The sequence below is a fragment of the Bacillus rossius genome, chromosome 7 (genome assembly GCF_032445375.1).
Source record: "Bacillus rossius redtenbacheri isolate Brsri chromosome 7, Brsri_v3, whole genome shotgun sequence".
Taxonomy (NCBI): domain Eukaryota; kingdom Metazoa; phylum Arthropoda; class Insecta; order Phasmatodea; family Bacillidae; genus Bacillus; species Bacillus rossius.
Window position 1 is genome coordinate 13,742,962 of NC_086335.1, and position 23,769 is coordinate 13,766,730.

At 36.4% G+C, this 23,769-nt stretch overlaps 1 protein-coding gene and 1 long non-coding RNA gene across 5 annotated transcripts in view; one reads left to right on the top strand and one right to left on the bottom strand.

Moving 5' to 3' along the window:
- Positions 1–14,686, bottom strand: part of LOC134533679 (sodium-coupled monocarboxylate transporter 1-like) — a 243,385-nt gene extending 228,699 nt beyond the window's left edge. Inside the window, exon 1 of the mRNA XM_063371225.1 lies at positions 14,626–14,686. The gene's annotated coding sequence lies outside the window, so the exon portion shown is untranslated. The remainder of the gene's footprint in view (positions 1–14,625) is intronic.
- Positions 14,687–15,082: 396 nt separating this feature from the next.
- The window catches only part of LOC134533680 (uncharacterized), a 43,995-nt gene continuing 35,308 nt past the window's right edge, over positions 15,083–23,769 (top strand). For 3 of the 4 annotated variants that reach the window (XR_010075364.1, XR_010075362.1, XR_010075361.1), the window contains exon 1: positions 15,311–15,450. This is a non-coding gene — a long non-coding RNA (uncharacterized LOC134533680). Of the gene's footprint in view, positions 15,156–15,310; positions 15,451–23,769 lie in introns of those variants that run through there. The other variant, XR_010075363.1, reaches the window with a different exon arrangement.

The window sequence follows — 23,769 nt, forward strand, 5'->3', positions numbered from 1 at the left end:
AGACATTTTTAATATCGTTGATTCTTGCCAAAATACGGTCGCAACAAAAAATCGCATTAGCAGTAGCATCGTCAGGAATTGCGGCTACTTTACTGGATGGTGGGCGAACAGCACATTCAACATTCAAGCTGCCATTGGACGTTCATAATAAACCAGATGCAATGTGTAACATCAAAAAGAATAGTGGAATAGCTGCAGTGTTGCGGAAGAGTTCTATAATAATTTGGGATGAGTGCACAATGGCACACAAATATTCACTTGAAGCATTAAACAGAACTATGCAAGATTTAAACAGCAATAATAAACTTTTCGGTGGTGCTATCTTACTTTTGTCTGGTTACTTCCGGCAGACCTTACCGGTTATACCTCGCTCTACTTTCGCGGATGAGATTAATGCATGTTTGAAACAATCATTCTTATGGCGAAGTGTTGAAACACTTCGATTGACCATAAATATGCGAGTACAATTGCAAAATGATCCATCAGCACAAATATTATCCGAACAACTACTAGATATTGGGAACGGTAAAATAGAACTGCAACCAAATACGCAATGCATTAAACTACCAGACAATTTTTGCACTGTTGTTCAGGATAAAAATGAATTGATTCAGAGTATTTTCCCGGATATACAGAATAATTATTTGAATCATGAATGGCTTAGTCAACGGGCGATTTTGGCAGCCAAAAACGTTGATGTTGACGAAATTAACTTCCAGATACAACAGTTGTTACCAGGCGATCTGATGTCTTTTAGATCAATCGATACTGTTGTTGATGAAAATGAAAGTGTAAATTTTCCGATTGAATTTTTAAATTCATTAGATATCCCTGGAATGCCACCACATAATCTTCGATTAAAGATTGGTTCCCCTATTGTTCTCCTCCATAATTTGAATCCACCTCAATTATGTAACGGTACGCGTTTGGTCATCAAAAAGATCACCGGAAACATTCTTGAAGCAACCATTTTGGCTGGGAAGTTTAAAGGAAAAGTGGTCCTGCTGCCACGTATTCCGATGATACCATCAGATTCTACCATACCCTTCAAAAGGCTACAGTTTCCAATTCGTTTAGCTTTCGCCATGTCTATAAATAAATCTCAAGGTCAAACAATGTCCATTTGTGGTTTAGATTTGGAAAATCCATGTTTTTCTCATGGGCAACTATATGTTGCGTGTTCACGTGTTGGGAAACCGTCGAATCTATTTGTGTTAGCTAAAGACAGGTTAACCAAAAACATTGTGCACCGATTGGTGTTAAATTAAATTGAAATTGAAAGTATTTATAATTCAAAATATAGATATTAATGTTTAAAAGTTTAAGACTGTCTGCCTTGCCTACCTCATTCATGAGTTTAAGCGTCACATGTTATTTACTGTATTATACTGTAATATACTTATATTTGTTATAAAATTAAATGGAAATATTAAATCTGATAAATTTTTATTTTGTACCTATTGATTTCTGCTTAATATCAAGTGTAAGAACATTTTAATTAATTGTGTTCAACGTACTTCCCCTTCTAATCTCAATCCAGTGAATTTGTATACCAACATCAACATTTTCGTCTTTGTTCGTAAATAATTTCATTGTACTAAAGGGTTATAGTAGTAGAAAGTCAAATAAGGAGATCACCATATTACACATTCTCTTATTGTTCCTCTTAGATTGTTTACTATAATGTAATATAACAAAAACTTTAGCCACAGCAACGCGTGGCCGGGTCAGCTAGTATGTATGTATGTATGTATGGCTTTGTACATGAACTGTTTAGAGGTTATTCAGACTATCGAAAAACTAGACTTTCATGTCAGGCTTATCGGCAATGTATTTAATTCGTCGAACATTGTCGTACATTGGCGTGTGTTTTTTTTTTTTTTTTGAAGAGAGAATGAATTTTAAACTCCGCGAAAAGTAATGGAAAAACAGAATATTAAATTTATTTAATATTTAGTTACACTTGTCACTGTTCAAGTATCGAATCGAGGGCAGGAATCCAGCGATTCAATATGTAAATTAATTAATATTTTTTTTTTTGATAGATTTTGGATTTTTTCCCGAATTTCTAGCTAAATAATTACACGATTTCAAGATGGCACCCAAATTTCAAGATGGCGTCGCACCTCGGTAATAAATGATTACTGCACTGTAGCGGGTTAGAATAAAATTATCCAGATGGAAATGTACTCTAAAAGACGAGTACACACACAAGATAGTGTACTCCAGCAGGTGGTAGCTCCTAGTAGCATGTACGTAACATAAAATGTTGGATCCATGATGGTCGACAAGGACAAAGTCAAATTTCAAGGTCAAGGTCAAATTTTAAGGTCAAGGTCACATTTTAAGGTCAAGGTCAAAGTTCAAGGTCAAGGTTCAAGGTCAAGATTCAAAGTCAAGATCAAAGTTCAATGTCAACAGTTGAGAACAAAGTATGGTGACCACATAATTATACTTACATGGTATCAGCACATTCTAGCGGACGAAAACAAGATGGTGGTCTCCAGCAGATAAAGACAAGATGGTGGACATGTCGTCATACCAGCTGATGATATATGTACCTTAGTATTGGTGGTGGTGGATCAGTCTGTAGGTGGCTTCTGTGGAGGAAAGATCTTTTGTTTTTTTGCTCTTAGCGGTTTCTAACCACGGACGGGAATCAAACTAATCAATCGGTATTCTAATAAGTAACTTTTTTTATAAATTTTGGAATTTTTCTCGTATCTCTAGCATTAAAATTACGGATTTTCACGATGGCTGCCGTCACGAAAAGTGCAACGGTGGTTTTAAGGAATTTTATTATTTAATTCGGTTGATTAATTTTTTTAATAGTTTTTTAATTTTTCCCGATTTTCTAACATAAAAATTACGGATTTTAAAGATGACGGCCATAACGATAATTGCAACAGTTACGTCTTAATACAAGATGGTGGTTCTGTCTGGAACAGGTGATGATATTATTACTTTAAATTTAAAAAAAATTACAAGTCCGAATATGAATGTTATTTTTATATATACCTTATTTAATTTTCAGTCTGGTAAATGTCTCGATGGCCGAGCGGTTATAGGCGTATGTTTTCCAACCTAGAGATCTATGCTGCGATGGTTCGAATCACAGCACTTCCAATGTATTTTGTATAAAAATTTAAATTTAATATGTCGATAAGGACCATTAAAGCTATGGTAGGTAATGAAACATCGACCTTATGTGATGAGACAGAGTGACGCTGGCGCTCTCTACGAACAAACAGCAGAAACAAACTCGACGGTATCCAAGATGGCGGCCTCCAGCAGAACAGAAAAAATCTATATGGCGACCGACGAAAATTTCATCATAATGAGTGGGGCCCTCGATTTCAATATGGCTGATCCAAAATGGACGCCGGGGTCAATGTCAAAGTCACGGTACTACTTGTTCCGTTACGCTGTGTCCCGTTACGGTCATCCACGATGGCTGCCGTGACGTCAGAGCTCGGTCATCCAAGATGGCTGCCGTGACGTCAGAGATGGACGTGACGTCAGAGCTCGGTCAGCTCCTCGCTCCTCGTCCCGGACCCGTGTCCCAGTATGCCCTATTATATACTATAATCAGACAAGTTACAAAAGAACCTTGGATGAGCTGGGGAGGGAGGTGGCAGTCACGTGACCGAAGCTTCTGGCGGGGGTGGGGGCCAGTTGAGCTGTCGCTCGCTTCCGGGAAACAGTGGTCCGGTGTCGTCAGCTCGCGGTCCTAGTTACACGATCCAACGCTATCCATGGCATCAACGTCGGGTCATAAGTCACGGATTTTAAGCGGCACGCCGTTGCGGGGACAGGCACGGGAGATTGTGTACAATGTGGCAACACATTTGAAAGAGCAAAAGCGATTACATAATTTGAAGTACAACATTGTCGAAGCAACAAGTGCTGCAACAAGGGTTTCTCACTCAACTGTAAAAAGAATTTTGGCAGAAGGTAAAGTAAAAAGCAAAAATAGTTTAAGTTTTTCTACTCCCACGGGAAAGAATAAGGAGCGAAAAAAAAGAATCGAAGTAGATGACTTTACGTGCGGCGCTATACGGCGGAAAATTCACGAGTTTTACACCGTTAGAAAAACAATTCCAACATTAAAGAAACTGACCAGGGCATTACGAGAGGACGGAGTTTTAAATTGCAGTAGAGAGTACTTGCGGCATTTGTTAAAACGTATAGGATTTAGGTGGAAGAAATGCCAATCAAAAAGAAAGATTTTGGTAGAAAAACCGGAAATTTCTGCTTGGAGGGGGAGGTATCTACAAACAATTCGTAAATATCGAAATGCAGGTAGAAATATCGTGTATGTTGACGAAACATACCTACATGCAACACATTGCGTTAATTCCTGCTGGCAGTCGAGCACTGAAGTAGGTGTAACAGAATCAATTGGCAAGGGGCCACGTTTGATAATCGTGCATGCTGGTGGAGAAGAAGGCTTCGTTTCTAATGCTTTATTAATTTTCAAATCAAAACAAAAGTCTGGTGATTATCATGATGACATGAACTACCAAAAATTTTCTACCTGGGTAAGACAGAAGCTACTTCCAAATTTACCTGAAAATAGTGTCATAGTTCTAGACAATGCCAGCTACCACAATGTCCAAATAAATAAAAAGCCTACGACCACTACTCTGAAATCTGGCATCCAAGACTGGTTAAAAGCCAACAACATTCAATTCTCCACACACATGACCAAAGCCGATTTGCTACTTTTGGTAAAATCCCACCAAAGCACAAAAAGATTCAAAGTGGATCAAATAATAGAGGAGTGTGGCCATGACACTATTCGTTTGCCTCCTTACCACCCGGATTTGAATCCGATTGAACTAGTGTGGGCAGATTTCAAAGCAAAAGTTTGCGAGGAAATATCTACATCTTTGGACGATAAACGAAAACTTTGTGAGAAATTATTTTGTTCCTATACGGTGGAACAGTGGAAAAAGTGCTGTGATCACGTTAAAAACATTGAAGCCGAATATTTCAAGAACGATGCAATAGTGGACATCGAAATCGACAAGATAATAGTGAATCTTGACTCATCATGTGGCGAAAGTTCTTCGGGTGACACAGGATCTAGCACTACAGAAACGGCCGAATGTCTGAACTCAGACTCGAGCTCGGAATAGGTGAGTCGCGTTCAAATAAATTTTAACCGTACTTCCCTGTTATACATAGTTATAAATGTTTTTGTACTTTTACAAAAATTCCTTTGTAAAACTAATTGCCAACGGGTTCGAATCCCGACTCTGGCGTTCTTGATGGTAACCATGTTTTCCAGAAATTAAAAAACAGTTGAACGATGTGATGGTTCCTAAACAAAGAACGACGCAAGACCGCAACATAGCGATTTTTAAACTCTCAACTTTCTAGCGTTTTTGTCTGGAGTGTCCGCCTTCTTAATTCATAACAAATCCTTTCCGATAATGTAAAATGCTCAAAATGTGTATCTCAGGCCCTGGGTTTACTTTTTCGCTGCGTTAATTTTATTTGTGTGACAGTAAAGTTTGTTATTCGTGTTTGTAAAATAACTTGTTAAATAACTTACGTTTCCTTTGTAGACGATTGGCGTATTGGAAAAAGCTGACGAAATCCTAGTTCCCAATAATCTCATTCAATATAGTTATTACATTAAAAATAACTTAGTTTTTTCTTGCCATCCTTTTGTCGTTATGGTTTTTTGTTTATATACTTAGCCTTACTCTTTACATTCTTAACAATAGGCGTACAACTTAGACTGAGCGAGATGAGCTCAGATGCATACAAAAAAAAGGTATTAAATACTTGAGTGTTGCCCGCGCAAAGCTGCGGCGAAGAGTTATTTCTTCGTACATAGTTTACTTTGCTACTGGCCAACTGCGTGGGTACGATACCGTGTTCGTGTAAGTCGGGCCGACGCGACGGACAAGAACAAGGGCGGAGTCACTCCCTTCCCCTACTTCCCCTCGACGGTCCTCGGGAACTCGCGCATGCGCAGTAAAAGGTTCAGCTCTATCTTGTCGGGTTACTAACCTTCTCCATGATAAAAACACTTCGATGTGCCAACTTTCATGGCGATCGGTCAAATGGTGTAAGAGTTTATCGACGTCATACATGCCAACATACAATTATATATATTCTTATATTTCGAAGTTTTGGGGCTTTCACTTTTAAAGAAGGGGAGGGGGGGTTGGATGTTCAGGACCTCGAATGGTTTGGAACAATCCATCTCGAAAGAAATGATATATGAAATTTCTGAAATTTTCGAAATTTTGGGCATTTGTCCCCAGAGGGAAGGGGTGATTTTGTGGACCCTGAATGGCTGGGAAACAATAAAAATCGAAAGAGAATGATTTTTGAAATTTTTGAAATTTTGGGGTTTTGACTCCTGTGGTGATGTTGAGGACCCCGAATGGCTCGTAAACACTTTAAATCGAAAGAAAATAGATTTTTGAAATTTTTGGAGATTTTTTAATAATATGGTTTTTGACTCCATGTGGGGGGAGGGTAGTTTGAGGACCCCGAAGGGCTCGGAAACACTGCCAATAGTAAAAATGTGTTCTTAAATTTAAGAAATTTTTTGAAATTTTGGGGTTTTGCATCCCCCCCCCCTACCCAATTTGATGGAGAAGACATCTTTGGATGAAAGATCCACCATCCCCCGGACAATTTAGTTCGTAATGATTTAATTTTAATATAATTTCATCCAATTTTTCGAATTTTTGGGGTTTTCACATTTGTGGAAATGGAAGGGTGTGGGGGGGGGGGGGGATGGAGGTTTAGGACCTGGAATGTTTCGGGACACTCCATCTCAAAAGAATATATATTTGAAATTCCTGAAATTATCGAGATTTTGGGGCTTTGTCCTAAGAGGGGTAGGGGTGACATATCCTAAAGACAGTTCAAATTTCCCATCGTAAAACTGCCCTCAGCCACCGAGGTAATATTTTTGAAAATTAGGATGTAATTACTTCCATTTTTAATTGTGATATCATTGTTGAATTTTTCGTAAATCGTCGCAATTTTGAAAATCTGTAATTATTGTGCAAGAAAATTGGGAAAAATTGTTAAATCAATAAAAATTAATCTATGAAATTTTATCAAACAACTGGCCCGACATTTAGAAATTATTACGTCATGTCCCCCGTCTTGAAAATGCGTTATTACTTAGCTAGAAATCCGGAAAAATTCTAAAATTAATAAAAAAATTATTTAATAGAAAATAAAAAAAATGCACTTAGATCATGGATCTCGAAGCCCACCATTCCAACCTTGTGCGGACAAACTATAAAATGTTACGAATGTCTATTCCCTGAAGGCCACCGACAAACTGACTCCCGCTACCAATGCCAAGGGAAATATTACGGAATCTATTATGACATCACGTCCGCCATCTTGTTTTCATCTGCTGGGGGCAGTCCTATTTATTTTCGGTACTTGTAACAAGAAGCGCTAGTTAACAAATATCGTTTGCTAAAGAATGCTGCCGCAAATTTTGTTTTCAGTAAGCGATATGAGGAACCCTAGTATCTTGTAGTACACACGACATCTGCTGACGCTATATTAGTTTAATTTTTATTTCCAGGGTGACAGCTATCGTGTCGACCATCTGAACAAACTGATGAAATTATTTAATTATTGAGCTAAAAAATATTGGAAAAAATTTCAATAATCATAAAAAAAACATCACTTTTTAAAATAATGATTGGTTCGATTGATTCTATACATTGTTTCGATCCTTGACCAAAACAAAAAAGAATAATTTAACTAAAAAAATAAAAAACGTTGAAAAAATTACAAATACCTTTAATTACATAATTTCTACTCTACTACAGGAAAACCTATGAAAGTTAGCATACTAATAAACATTTTATTTTGCATTGACTTGAACTGACGGATTCTGCACTCTAATCGGTTTACTGAAGAAAGAGACCAGCCAAATCCTTTTCCTAAATTGTCTTTTTCTTCTCGACAGAGTTTCTCAACTCGTTTTTAACACACTGATTTTCATCGACATAACTGTAAATGGAAATATTCATAGTCTTGAAAGAGCACTTCTTTTGGTCCTCGAATGGATTCGGTTTACCATATCTTTCAGTCCCACCATAACTTATATTTTAATAAAGGTCCGTACGTTGCTACTTCATGAGTATGCTGACTTATAATCTTCTGCTTGACATTGTCAAGAAAATTACAAATTTCTTTCTACTCACTAAATGTATTTAGATAATAGTAGTCATCCAAAGTTCCGCGAAATGCAGATTTAGCCAAGTGGAAACAGTTACAATTTACCGGTATTGTACCAAACAGTCTAAGGTTTTTTTTTTCTTGTATAGGCATTATCAAAATCGGTTGCTGAAAATCCGTTTTTGTGATTGTTCGCATACTAATCTCCAACCTAAACGTAGAAGACGAAATGTCTGCAAATAGTTCCGCAGTAGACAAATGGTCTTCATCTTTAAAGTTTTTCGCGTGTCATTTCAAACTGATATGAGTAAAAACCAAGCATGCAACCCTTAAGAATGAAATTTCATACAAGAATGATTCTTCATCCATTTGCTTCTCTCGTGTCTTCATGTCCTATGAGAAAATGCGAACGACATATCGATTGATGAAACCGAACCTTTCAGAATCGAAACATATGATGAAGTAACATGTATTACCGATTGCCGGTGTATTATTAAGCGAATCAATTAATGGTTGCTGTAGCGAAACAGCAGGGCCATTGCATGTCTTCATGTGTCTTTTTTTATATATATTTTGGTGAATTTTGGTTTAGGTAATAAGGTAGTTAATTTTGTATACTTATTGCACTGAAAATTGTAATATTAATAATTAAAAAAAATACCGAATTATTATGATAACATTTGTAATAAGAAAATAATTTAAAACATAATGGTAGACTTACATGTTAGACTTATCGGCAATGTATTTAATTCGTCGGACAGGTAAATTGTCTTGAGTCGTTTTTCGTAGAGTCAATGATTAATAAACTCCGCGAAAGGTAAGGTAAAGGCACCTATTATGGGACCCCTTTTAAATAAAATTCATATATTTTTATTAAGTGAACATAAATTAACTTTTCACGCATAATAAATCACTTGATATGTTTAACTATAAAATGCAATACATACATATTGTTTTAAAATAATAAATGTATGTCCTCTGCAAAAAACGGAAGACACTGCACTTTTCCAAAGTAAAAAAAAGGTTTCCTATTATGGGACACATTATTTCTTTATCCTCTTTTGGCAATGAGGACACACAAAGTGACTGTCAGTGGCACCACAATGTTCATGAGCCCAACGACAGCAGACAGTACACTGTATCCACTGTTCGCCATGTTTTTCATCTGAAAATATGCATCCACAGAAGAGGCATTCAGCATCGTTGTCTTCTTCACCAGAGCTATCTTATAAGATGTCGAAATCATCATCCGACTCGTCGTTGCTGGATTTTTCCATTAATCTTCTTTTACAACATCGTGATCTTGACTTTTGTGTGTTGGCAGAAGGTTTTTGTCAGGGTTTTATGACATTTCCTTGCAGCTTCTTTTTTTTATTTTTTGCTGTTGTAGCTCTTTCCAAACTCTTCAGGAGATCGGATTTGTAAGGCTATGAGGTTATTACAGATGCTTTGCCACATCTTCGGCTTTATAAATTTGCTAAAAGACTAGGAAGTGGCTTAATGTCTTTAGGAGAGATAGGTGTGATGTCCATAGTTTAAGCAGGACTAGCATCAGAAGGCCCTGTGCCAGAAAAATGTGGGCGATCCATAGGCAGAACAGGCTGAGAATTAGATGGTCCTGCACCAGTTGATATGTCATTCGAAGTGGCGATGATAGTTGCACTGGTATGAACATCTCTATCAGGAATTTCGTGACAACTGTGAATTACAAAGTCACAATCACGAAACGCATCACTGTTGAATGGGTAAAATCCTGTTTAGCGGAATGCATTGACTGCTATTTCCATTGTTGCAGCTCGTTGATATGCTGAAATGAACAACTTTGCAACCAATAGTGGTGTTACAATACGGTTAGGGTTGTTTCTTAAAGAAGCCTGTATTTCTGAGGCATAATAGGTTTTCAGTGGTTTCATGAAGCCTACATCCAGTGGCTGCATTTTGTGTGAACTGTGAGGAGGGATACAAATGATTGATACGTGGTTCTCTCTAGCCAATCGTATCACATCAACATTTCTGGTGTGTGAGTAGTGGCCATCGAGAACAAGAAGAACAGGGTCTTCAAGTGATGGCTATGTATATTCAAAAAATGATCAAACCACTTTGTGAACCAATCCCCCTGAATCCATCCAGAAGGGTGGCATCCCCAATTAGAACCAGCTGGTGCCCCATCCATGAGTTCTATTTTCATATTATTCCTTGGCCACACTATCAATGGAGGGACAAAAGAACCAACTGCATTCATGCAAGTAACGACTGTTATGAGTGACCCTCTCTCAGCTGATGTCAGTGCAGCTACTTCTCGTTTTCCTTTCAGGGATATTACCTTCTCAGCTCTGTGCTGTACCACAGTTACCCCAGTCGCGTCAACATTGTACAACCTGTGAGGACGGCCTTTAATTTTGTCAAATTCAGTTACATAGAGCCCAAAAAATGTTTTCACATTTTCAGAACTGAAACCTTTTACTCTGGCGTGAGAAATGCCTTGGGGAACTCTTAATGACAACTGTGGATGACGCTTTAAGAAAGACCCCATCCACTTCTTACCAGCTGATTTATTTTTTCTGAGAATGGGTGTTTGATACCATTAGCAATGGCTAGTTGTAAGGCCATCCTTTTAATATCACATTTCCTCAACCCATAAAACCTTTTATCCATCTCAATGAAGTACGGTACGAGTTCATTTTCTAGTTTACAGCTTAATGTAGGCCTTCTTCCTAATGGCACATTTACCAAATCATCAGTACGCAATTCAGTATTTTTCATATACCTTTCCACTGTGCTTTTTGGTACCCCAAAATGTTTCGCTGCTGACTTGTAACCCATAGTACCTGTTTGTACAGCTTTGACAGCTAGGATCATCTGCTCCTTGTCCATTTCTTCCTTTTCGGATTTCGGCTAGGATCCCTCTAAAAGCAAAACATTAATATGAAAGGTAATAATAAATTTCAAATCAATGTCATTTTAGGCAAAGAAAACTGTTAATCTATGCCTATGAATTAATATCCTAAGTCCAGCATTACTTATGAAATATGTCATTACAGTTTGTTAATAACGAGAATTATATTGCTATACATTAGATATGAAGCAATTTAAGTACATTGTAACATAATAAATCATCATTGTGTTGTAACAAGGCGATAGTTAATTGATACTCTCATGTTTAAATGCATAACACTTTATTTAGCAGGAAGCTCTTAATATGAGACCCGGTTCCTAATATGAGATAGTATCCCATAAAAGGGTACTCTGTAGGTCTCATAATAGGAGCCATCAATACGCAACAAAAGTCATTGTGTTGCAGATACAAAAAGTGCACGAAACACAATCTCACTAGCATGCACATAACCACTCATCTATATAGCAATCAGCATGTATGAATGTTATAACAAGTAACCTTACCTTGATTTATATGTAAGCCGTTTCTGTTATCTCGGTGGAAAACTCGATAGCTCGTAAAACACAAAATCGGTAACCACGCTTGTCTGCACATTCGCTCGCTAATGAAAACAATACACACGCAAGAAAACGTTCCCTACACCGAGTTAGTGTATTGTCCGCTAGAGTTGAGGAGCTCCCGGCTGAGAAAGTCTAGGGTCTCATATTAGGAAAGGTCTCATAATAGGTGCTTTTACCTTAATGAAAAACCAAATAAAAAATTTATTTAATATTTAGTTACACTTGACACTGGTCAAGAATCAAACCGAGTACAGGAATCCATTAATTCAATATGTAAATTAATGAGTGAATTTTTGGGAGAATTGTGGAATTTTTTCTAAATTTCTACATCAAAAAATACAAATTTTCAAGACGGTGGCCATATCAGCTTACTGAAGACTGGTAGTAGAGGATTATAAGCCTATTTTAGGATTTTGAACATAATTTTTTGACGTGTTTATTTTTTACAAAAAGTAAAATTTTTCGTATCGACCAGGAATCGAACCAATGATAGGAATCGACTGAATCAATATGTATATTCATTGCAAATTTATTAAATGGATTTTGGAATTTTTCCCGAATTTCTAGCTTTATAATTAAAAATTACCAAGATGGCACTCAAATAATAAAATGGCAGGTGTCACAGTAATAATAAATGATTACTGCACTCTAGCGGGTGAAACATAAACAAGTATGATGGTAGTGCACTCTATCAGACAAGTGCACACACAAGATGGAGTCCTCCAGCACATGATAACAAGATGGAGGCAATGTCCTCTAGCAGGTAATATAATGTTAACTATCGTTGCTAGTAGCGAGTACTGAACACAAAATGGTGGATCTAAGATGGTTGTCAAGGTCATGGTCAACTTTCAATGTCAAGGACAATTGCAAGGTCAAGGGTCAAGGTCATAGTTCAAGGTTAAAGGTCAAATTTCATGGTCAAGGTCAAAGTTCAATGCCGACAGTCGAGGTCAAAGTTATGGTGAACGAAAATTTATACTAACATGGCGTCAGCGCACTCTAGCAGACGAAAACAAGATGGTGGCCACCAGCGGACGAAGACAAGATGGCGGACATGACGTCTTACCAGCTGACGATATATACCTTGATATTTGTGGTTGGAGGTTAGTCTATATATGACTTCCATGAAGGAAGGTTGTGTTTTTTTTTTTTTAGCTCTTACCTGTTTCGAAGCAACGGGAATGGATCTAATCTCTTAGTATATTAATAACATACTTTTTAATTAATTTTGAAATTTTTTATTTAAATGTGATGATAAATAATTCAAGATGGCACCCGTAACGATTATTGCAACAGTTACTTCATAATCCTAGATGACGTCAGAGACTTATTATACATGGATGCTTAAGCCTCTTTTAGGATTTTGGGTTATTTCTAAGGCAAAAGTTTTTTGAGGTTTTTCGAAATCCGAATTTTTGAATTTTTGAGGAAGAAAATGAGAATTTCCCCTCGAAACCGGGAAATTTGGAGTCATTTTGAGTCACTTTTGAGGAATTTTAAGTATTTTTTGTGTCCAAGATGGCTGTCGTTACGTCAAAGGCCTGTCGGTCATTGAAGCCACCACCCACCACAGCCTGAAGCCTGTCTCAGCTTCGCCATTTATATACTACTAGTGATCTTCTGCAAAGTGTACGCAATTTAATGATTTAATACCAAATTTCTCATTTAAGGGTGGGAAAACAGAATGAGATGGTTTTCCTTTATCTTATATGGATGAAGATTTTCCCTTTTTTATATAATTTTTAGCTAATTATTGTTTCGGTAAAATACGCAAAATATCTTTAGAAAGCACTATTCAGTTTTAATTGTATAAATGTGTTTTTTTTTATCTCATATGGACTGTAATTTTCTTATTTTATTTGAAACAGAAGTAAATCACATTTTAATTATTTTTTTTTGTACATTTGGCGAAATTTAATTTAAAAGAAACAAAATTCTCCTTGTGAATGAGGGGATGGGAACTGTTTTTTTTTAATCTCATTAGATAGTGATTCTCCTATATATATATTTTTTCAATTAAAATGCAGATGGTATTATTCCTCTAATTTTTAACGTCAATTTTACAAAATTTTATCAAAATGTACCCAAACTTTATTTAAACTGTTGTGAAAGTGGAATCAAATAGTTTTTTTTTTCTAATCTTATGTGGTCAGTATCATTTCTCTTGTTTTGAAGGACAAGTGAGCATTATCTCATCGATCTCAGAATAAAACTGTAGCTTTATAATTAATTTTAATCATAAATAAAAAATTAAGGTTATGTAGCTACCTAGTAAAAGTAACCACACAAAGGGTCTGAGCTACGTATTAATATTTGTTGTAAAATTTAGTTTAAGAAATAAAAAGTAAGTTTACATTAGGGTTAAAAATCATTAATAATTTATATAAAATAAGGAAAATATTTTTTTTTGGTTGGGATATTTATCTGGGAATTAGAATATTAAATATACATATTTAACAACATTTTATGCTTGACTCATTGGTGATTTTTCAATCCCCAATTATCCAACCATTTTACCCTTTATAATATATTTTTAAAAGAAATTCTGACATTTTAATGACTGTGGTGCTTCTTAGAGCAAATAACGAATTATTAAATGTACAGCCATGCTTTACCCGGGACTAGAACTTAGAACCCTTCGCACCGATAGCTGGGATGCATACAACTGCGCCGCGGTTTCGGCATACTGACTTCAACAGACGGATTCAAGACTCGTGGTTAATATGTATTGTAATTCCGGGAATTTTACGTTTCAACTATTTAATTTTTTGATTAATTAATTAATTTTTGATTAATTAAGCTAACGAAAAGTATTCCAAGAGAGTTTCGCTATCACAAAGATTAATTTGGCACACAGTTACGCTTGGTACTCCACCTGATGTTCATGAAAACGAATATTTAGCCTACAGGTTGATGCCGCCACACGCAGTTGGCTGTCTGGATATCTGGACGACTTCAGCAGTAAGCGCGGTTGCGCTATAAAACTACCTGACAAACTCCCACGGCGTGGTGCGCGCGCACTTATTTGCATGACCGTTGCATACTAAAATGTACCCTCAATGTGCCTGAATAAGAACAACTTCAAAAATATGTTTTCTTGCTATCTGTATAACAAAATTATTAAATCTTAAAAAGAAATGCATAACTTTGTGCTACATGTCCTTTACATTCCTGAATGTCATCGTCGCTTTGACGCATTTAACTTCCTATATGATGAAGTGTAGTGCGACAACGAACATACATAGACGCAACACCGGCTTTGTTATCACCCTACTCAAATATAACGAACTTCTCCATCCATTGTTATGCAATGACTTCACATTGACATAGTTCTTTATGACGAAATGATCTTAAGCTTCCACATGATATAAATTACGATAAGATGCGGAACATTACATGAATAGCAACTGATTGTCGTAACTAGTATTAAATTTTCGCGGAAGCCTCAGCTTTAATATTCTCCTCATTATTAGAAGATACTGCGGCAGAACAAGAGGGCCGTAGAGCAAAACAATAAGGTTATTTTGCATAAAGTTTCATGAAATTTTGAGTTTCAAGCATAAAACTTATTATTTTTTACAAACCCAATTGAAATTACATTACAACTTGTGGTTCTTAGGTAATATTAAAGGAATAAACTGTATAAGTTTTCCAAAAATATTAACGTAAATTATGTTGTGTTTAAATATATAATATGTTGATGAAAACCAATTTTTAACGTAATTACAAATAATTTGTATTACTTTAAATATTTTTTATAAATAATTTTTTAGAATTTCATCATCAAATCAACATTCAAAATAGATAAGACTGGTAAGTAAAATGTAAGTATATAGGCATCTTTAAAATAGTTGAATAAATGTGTCACTACCATTTAGCCCTTCACAACATTAACATGGGTCAATAAAGGCAAAAGGTAGTAGAGATGGAAAAATACTAGGTTGAGGTCAGGTAAGTTTAATTGCCATAAGTTCGAAAAAATTGGTTGTCTGTAAAGTCGGTTTACGGACGATAGTTTAACGTGACGTCATAACAAAACATTGATGACATGATTGCATACTTTTATGAATAAAATTGAATCACTTTTATTGAATTATCACTATTTTGTATGTATACAAAGAAGGAGTAAAATTAAATATACAATTTAATTGATAAATTTAATTTATTTGCAATCATTAATTGAAATATGTTTATTACTTTAACTTTAACTTTTATACATGTTTGCTATTTAACTTATTCCAATCTGTGTTATTCTGTTAAAGATAGGACGGTGATAGGAAAAGTAAGAAACGAATGGAAGTGTTTCAAGTTTAATGTCTCGTAAAAGTCCAATCGATGGTTTTTCCAATCGAGTGGAAGATAAATATATGCGGCGCATGCGTACAATGAGCATAACGGGACACAGCGTAACGGGACAATGTGCGTTACGGGACACTTTTTCGTGCGTGCAGCCTGCGTTCATCGATTTATTAAACGTTGACACGTCAAAAAAACAATAAAATTTAAATTGTTATATTTGCTTTCTAAAACATTAAATCTCTCAACAACAGAGTTGGTTGAAGATTGGGCAGTCTACACAAACATTTTTACTTTACTCATCAGCAAAATGATACCATGGTTACCTAAAAAATAACAAGGGTTAGCTGTAGGTAGTAAAAGGTAATGTATGTATGCTCTATCTTCACATAAGCTCTTTAATACCAGAGCATAACTTATGCACATTCTCCCTAAATTTGAAACATATGCCAAATTTCGGAAAAAAATTAATAATCCAGTACTTTTAAAATTCTTCAAAAGCGCACCAAAGTGAATACTTACAAGTAACTGCTTTTCTCACAAAGGATATATTGTAAGTAAATATAACACAGCCAATTAGCCTATATTGCCAAACTATCTTCTTGTAATATCTGAGTATTGACCTGCACGTCAGAAAATAAATATAAAGTACTGACAAGAAAAAATCCAATGCATTTATAGGTAAATAGGCTCTGCCAAAACGTACAATTTATTTTATAAGCAAGGCGTAAAATCATGACACATATGTAAACAACACCTTTGCTCAACATCTCTCAATTAATAATCAAGCAAAATACATCAAGGTAACCAACTATTAAACCTTGAATAAAAATATTATTAAAATGGCAGCCAATCTAATTGACCATATTATATGTTGAATACTTGTATATGCATCATTAGAAAAAATAACTACTTTCATATACATGTATATAAAATATAACTTTGATTACAGTTCATAATCTTCAAACAATTTAAATACTTTTACTACAAGTGTGACATTTTAAGTATCTTATAACTTGCAAGTGTTCAGACTACAACTTCCTGTCGATAGCTTTCAGTTGTCACAAAAAATTTAACTGTGATCATTGAACCGATACCCGTAATTTAATTTTCCCAAAAATGAAATAAAAACAACAAAATAATAATTTCGTGACACATCCAGCTATCTAATCTATTTTTTTTCAGTTCTATGTATTGTTTTTTGCTCAGCGTGATTCAATTCGAATTGTACCATATGCTTCCCCTGGGTGCCTCATTAAATTAAAACAAAGTTAAATAATAAATAAATACTGCTTAATTTAACTGTCGTTATAATACTTCGATACTAGGTATACTGGCCACAACTACATAAAAAGTCAGTTCCTCAATGCCTATTCAACAGCAAAAATTAATAGTATTTTCACTGTCCGACAGGAAAATATAAAATAACCATTTTTTCCCATCTCCTCCAGCAGCACAATTTGCAGTCATTACAAATATTAACCACTTTTCGATATGGCAGCTCGAAGTCTGGTAAAATCGCTAAAATGGCAATTTTTTAGTCGCTTGACCTCCGACTACATGTTGCTGCTATCGTCAAACCAGGCATTTTATTTGACAGCTGAACAACAGCCATCTCGCTATTAAAACAAAAATCCCCTGCTACTACCAACCAAGAAAACAATATTCCCACTAGAAAAACCCGAGTGCAAAACTCCCAACGCCCCACGCACTAAGTCAGAGCACTTGCTCTGGAACTGAAACAACTACACCCGGCATGCCGCGCCACCTCGTAGCTGGAGCACAGCTACAGCAAAATCTCAGTTAACACTAGAACTACCAAGAGGGTCATTTTTACCCCTTACGATATTTTAAAATGATTCCAAATCTATATATCTGATTCAAATTAACAGACCTTTCGTGACTTTTCCTAAAATTATATTATTAACCATTTTTGAACATCGAGTTACTCAGGTTTTATGCGGAAACTATTTAATTACAATATTTTTGTCCAATAACGTAGCAAATACTTTCATTTTACCTAGAACAACCGACAGGTGTCAAACTGACCTCTGCAGAAAAGTATTCAGTTTGTGATTAATAAATGCCACAGAACTGCATATTAGTAAATAAGTATTTTTAGTAATTTCTTATTAAGAAAAAATACTCCTTTTATGGATGAATAATGTTTCAAGAGGATATTTGGTGTGGAATATCTACGAAGGAAACAATTGCTCTCTCAGTGCATGGTCATGTAGCGTCATTCCGTAGGGCCTGTGATATTGTTATCTGACTCCGCCTTTCCTCACACTAGTGAGACATATTTTATACAAAGATAATTATCATCTCGTCTTACAGTGTTGCGGTTTTCTGACATTACAAAGCAATTAGTTATCTTCCTCTATCTACAGTTTCTGTGTTACTAGTTTCCAGTTACTCCTTCGCTTGAGATTTGTTCTATTTTTTCATCAGTTTTGGAGGACGGGTCATGAAATGTATTTCGTTTTAGTCTCTTACATTTGCAGTTGAGAGAGAGAGAGTTGATTATTGTCTTAGGTAATAGTTTTTTGGTAAACTCTATGTCATTGTACAATCGTTCGAATGTATGATAGATAGTCGCCAAAGACTAACTACAGAACAGGCACTCCGATATTTTCAAGATATTTGTGAAACAAAACTCAGACAGTGAAAATAGTGATAATGATTTTTCTAGTGTTGAAGAATATGTACCTTAGAACAGCGATAGTGACAGACATTCTGATTAAGAGGTGGAATCGGAAATCCTACAAGATGCCGATGTCCGTAAAACATCACGGGCTACTAATCCTTCAGTAACACAAGGAAATAAATGAACAGGTAGCTGAGCAGCAAGCTTCTCAGATGGAAGTGGAAGATATTGAATTCGCCCCACAAGATGATCATGCTCAGGTATTGTGTAGTAGTCGATGGGCTAACCGCAGTAGAAGTAGCAGTAGGTGCAAAACAATTCAATGTGTGAAACCAACAAAGTGTTCTTCACTGAAAAAGATGCCACCTGAATCGGCGACTGTGTTGCGAGGTACTGGGACAGAATCGTTACTCGTTCGAGGATGCAACCTCAAGGTTCTGTGCTATGTGTACATGTAGGGCCTGCTGTCGGTCACATTGAGGTTTCTAGGGATGGAACAGAGTGGGAGGTGTTTGACTTTGGGAACATCCTTCCTGGTAGACGGGGAGCTCAAAATGTAGTAAAAGGAAATAATGGTCCTACACTTCATGCTAAGCGACAGATCAAGGATAATTCTCCGCTAAGTGCGTGGAGACTGTTGCTGACACTAGGCATCCTTATACATATCAAGACATCTACTGAGAATGAAGCCCGCAGAAAATTACATGATAATACATGTACCATCACACTCGTAGAACTTGAAGCTTTCATATCAATAATTTATGCTCGAGAGATTTATGCAGCAAAAGGTCTGGAGCTATCTGCACTGTGGTCAAGCATCTGGGGACCAACATTCTTTATGCAAACCATGTCGCGAAATAGATTTTGCTAAATAATGCAATTTCTCCACTTTGATGATCGAGTTTCACGTAGTGAATGTTTACGGACTGATAAGTTTGCACTAGTGTCACATGTGTGGAATGGCTTTATACAAAATAGCATTGCATGCTACAAGCCTGGTATAAATATCACAGTGGATGAGCAGCTTTTCCCAACAAAAGCTAGGTGCCCATTCATGCAATACATGGCCAATAAGCCAGATAAATTTGGAATCAAATTCTGGCCGGCATCAGATGTCGACTCTAAATATCTAGTCAACGGGTTCCCGTATCTTGGAAAAGAAGATGACCAACCCCGTGATCAGCTACTGGGCACCTACGTAGTTCTACACCTATTGGAACCATATTTGCTGAGCGGCAGAAATGTAACTACGGACAACTTCTTCACTTCTTTAGAACTCTGTCATGCACTGAAGGACAAGAAAACCAGTTTAGTCGGCACTGTCGATCACTTTAGGAAGGAGGTGCCACCTACTGCTAAAAATTGCAAACAACAGTTGCATACAACATTTGTGTACAGGAACAAGGACACAACACTAACAGTGTATCAGGGGAAAGTCAGTAAAAATGTGATCCTCATGAGCTCACTCCATCCAAATGTGAGCATTGCTGACAATGAAAAGAAGACTCCTGAAACCATTCAATACTACAATGCCACTAAATTTGGCGTTGATGTTGTGGACCAAATGGCGCGGAAATATTCTGTCAAATCCGGATCAAGACATTGGCTGGTTCATGTTTTTTTCAATGTGTGGGTTTTGACGTGTATCAATGCATGGATCCTGTACAAAGAAGTAACTGGAAGGAAAATCAAAAGAAGAAAATTTATCCTGGAGCTGTGCGAAGAGCTACGAGCGGCTTACCTGGCTAACAAGAATACCAAGCCACATATTGTTAGCAACGGCAATGAAGAAACAGAAAAATCGCGAAAGAAGTGTGGCAACTGCAGAAAGAACAAAACAATGGCAAGTTGTGCTGCATGCAGAAAACCAGTGTGTGGTAAATGTGTTGGAGTAAACGCCTCATCTGTGTAAAATGTAAATAGGATTTTATATGATGTCAAGTTTTGCTGAAAATAGTAGGGTTATGTTTTTTTTTACTGGTAATGTTTAGGCTGAATAATAACATTTCTATTACGTTTTTATTTAATGTTATTGAACAATAGTATTGCCATTTTTGGTACAATAATGCATTGCTGCAGAAGGAAAAAAACAATGACTAGTGTCGCAGCAATGTATAAAAACATTGTGTGGTTATGATAATACTAGGAGTAAACATTTCATGTGGCGAATTATATGTCATATTAGTGACTGAACTACAGTGGTTACACTGTTCCTGCAGAAATAACACATAAAAAGCAAATATTGCAGGATGTACGAAACCTGATTGTGTTAAATGAATTTCAAGTAAATATCGCATATGTGTAAATGTATCCAGGATTTAGTGTCTTGTCAAATTGTAAGTGAATAAAAGTAGTGCATTAATTTGGTTTTGTATTTTTTTAGATAAGAAACACTTAAATCAGTACAATATTTCTTGTCTCTGCAATAAAGTTGTCACAACTATTAAGGAATTTATTTTTTAAAGATAAAAATTAAAAAGGGTCAAATTGACCCCTCGTGATAGTTCTAGATAGTCAGCTGGTGCCGGTAGTCCTAGTGCTAATTCACAAGAAATTCGTCAACCAGCAATATATAGTGCGCAGAAAGGAACAAATGTTTCAGGTACAGTAAACGTTTTGAAAAGAATAATTCATTAAGTTTTTAAAAATTAATTTTCATATATATTGTGTTTTAAAAATATGCAAAATCATTAATCGCTAGGAAACATGTTGAACATACAAGTAAAGGCTTCTTGTTTTCCTTTACACTATATTTATGTATACCTGCATTGGATTACGTGGGAAGTAATTTTTTTATTTCTATATCATAAAATTCACATTCTCAATAACTACGTTTTGACTTCATCCAAAATAATAGACAACACAAATATTTATAAGATTTCAAAGCCAAAATTTTTCTGTTTATCTACAAAACATAAAAAGGAACACAAACAAAACCTTTACATTGCCACGAGTTTAAGCATCAATCTATTTTGTAATTTGATGTTTGAAGCATTGTAGTTTCCAGAAGTTTAAGGTATAAACTTCCAGATCTTTCAACTACTTTAAGAAAGATTTCTTACAAACGAAAACTAAAAATATGTGTAATTAACCTGATGTAATTGAAAGAAAACTGTTTTTAAAAAGACATTTAAAATTAATTTTTTATAAAAAAATATTTTACAGAGTTTTGGTGAACGATGCGTGCTGCCATTGAAATAACCAACATTTAGTAAGTATATATTGCCAGATAAAGGTAGTCTTTTATATTGTGGCGTAGCTCAGCCAGACATCCCACGTACTCCTATACATAAAACAATTAATAAGCTATAACATTGGGGGGGTTGATTAAGATGGTAGAGTCGCTATACCCGAGACCAAGACTTCTCCCCATACAGGGAGTGTAGGGTATGATTTATGCACTGAAAAGAAACATTATTAATTCATTCAAGCACAGATTTTATTTACTAGGCCAAATACTAGAATCAGAATGAACAAACTCAGGAAAATGTTTAGCAAATAAATTAATAAAAAATTAGTTAACAAATAGATTCACGAATAAATAAATACATTAAATACACATTAAAGTGATGTCGGCCGGCAAACAATTATCATTACAACAACATGGCCGTTCTCTCGTCGCCGCAGCTCCGCTGAGGAATAGTCTACTTCCCAGTTACCACTACATGCATGCTTATAACCAGATGTCGATTTTTCCAATCTACTTTTCCAAAACAACATAATTGGCCTGAAAGGAACTTACGCTACATTATTTTTTAAAAGATTAAGTGCTGGACGAAGATCGTCCAGCCTGAGGCTTCGTCTCAGTATCCATCACTGCCAATCACTTACCCTCACTTCGTCTCAGCGATACGGCCCCGTACTGTCGTGGATCACCCGTCCAGCGAGGTCTCGAAGGCGAAAAAAGCCCCGGTCACTCCCTGGACGAGGGTTTTACCTCCCGAACGAGGTCACCCCGAAAAAACACGAACACCGGGAAAACTTAGCCACGGGGAAAATGGCTGTCCCTCCTTCCCGCAAGGGAAAACAAAAACAAGCGAAGTCGACAGTTCCCTCTGCGCAGGCGCGAGCGAGCCTCCCCCTTCCCCCTCTCGCGCTGCTCGATTGTTTCTGCCCACGTTTCCAAACTCGGACGCAAGATGGCAACACTTATCAGGACAGAGTCCTCGAAACGAGTACACAAAAGCCTCGCGTGGCAGAACTAACAAAACGGCAAACAAGAAACTAGCGTAGCGCAGCGGGTTTTATGGAACAATGTGGTGCAATCCCTCGGCGAGCCCTGGCCAGCGGCCCGCGAGAATAAGCAAGCCACGCAGCCTCGAAAAAGCCCGCGGTGCCTGCAAACTACCATCGCAGCAACCTATATCCTGCTACCCATGTGTCGAAATCAACCGGCCGAGCCTGGAAACGTGCACGTACACCAACACGTTAACCAGACGAGATACAAAAGTAAAATAAATTTAAGAAAAAAAGTAGTGAAATTTTCAGACCGTGACAATATAATTTAATAATATTCTTAAAATACTCATGCGTTTAAATTAATTGCACATGGGTAATTAAGTTTTTTTCTCAAATTAAGCTTCGTCCAATTAAAGTTTAGATATAATTAACTAATAATTTTAAAAATTGCAGAAATCTTTTGTCTGCATACCCACACAGCACAGCTGGTGCCAGCAACGTTGCTGAAACGTTCCCCAGTGCTATGTTGGTCACAGAATTTACAGCACGTTGCCTGCAATTGCAGGCAACGTGCTATTGGCAACGTTACAGTTGAAACATGGCAGCACTTTGCCTGCACGTGCCTTGTAGGTTACGCTTGCAACGTTGCCGGTGGCACCTTTCAGCACGTTGCCTGCACGTGCTGTATAGGTTGCGCTTGCAACGTTGCAGGTGGCACATTGTACCACGTTGTCTGCAAATCTCGTATATATACGTCACTCTCGCTATGTGTCGTGTGTGATAGAGTAAAATTTGTTTGTAGAGTGATAACATTAAATTACTTTTTTAATATGTATTTTATTTATTATTGTAAATGTTTATGGCAGCATACATGGTTTACTGTCTGCCATATATTAATGAATAATATGAACACATTAGTAGAAATTTTGGGGTACCAATAAACACATGTGAAAATACCCTAGGCTTTGATAGATTATTATAAATGTAGGCTAAATATTTGATTGCGATTG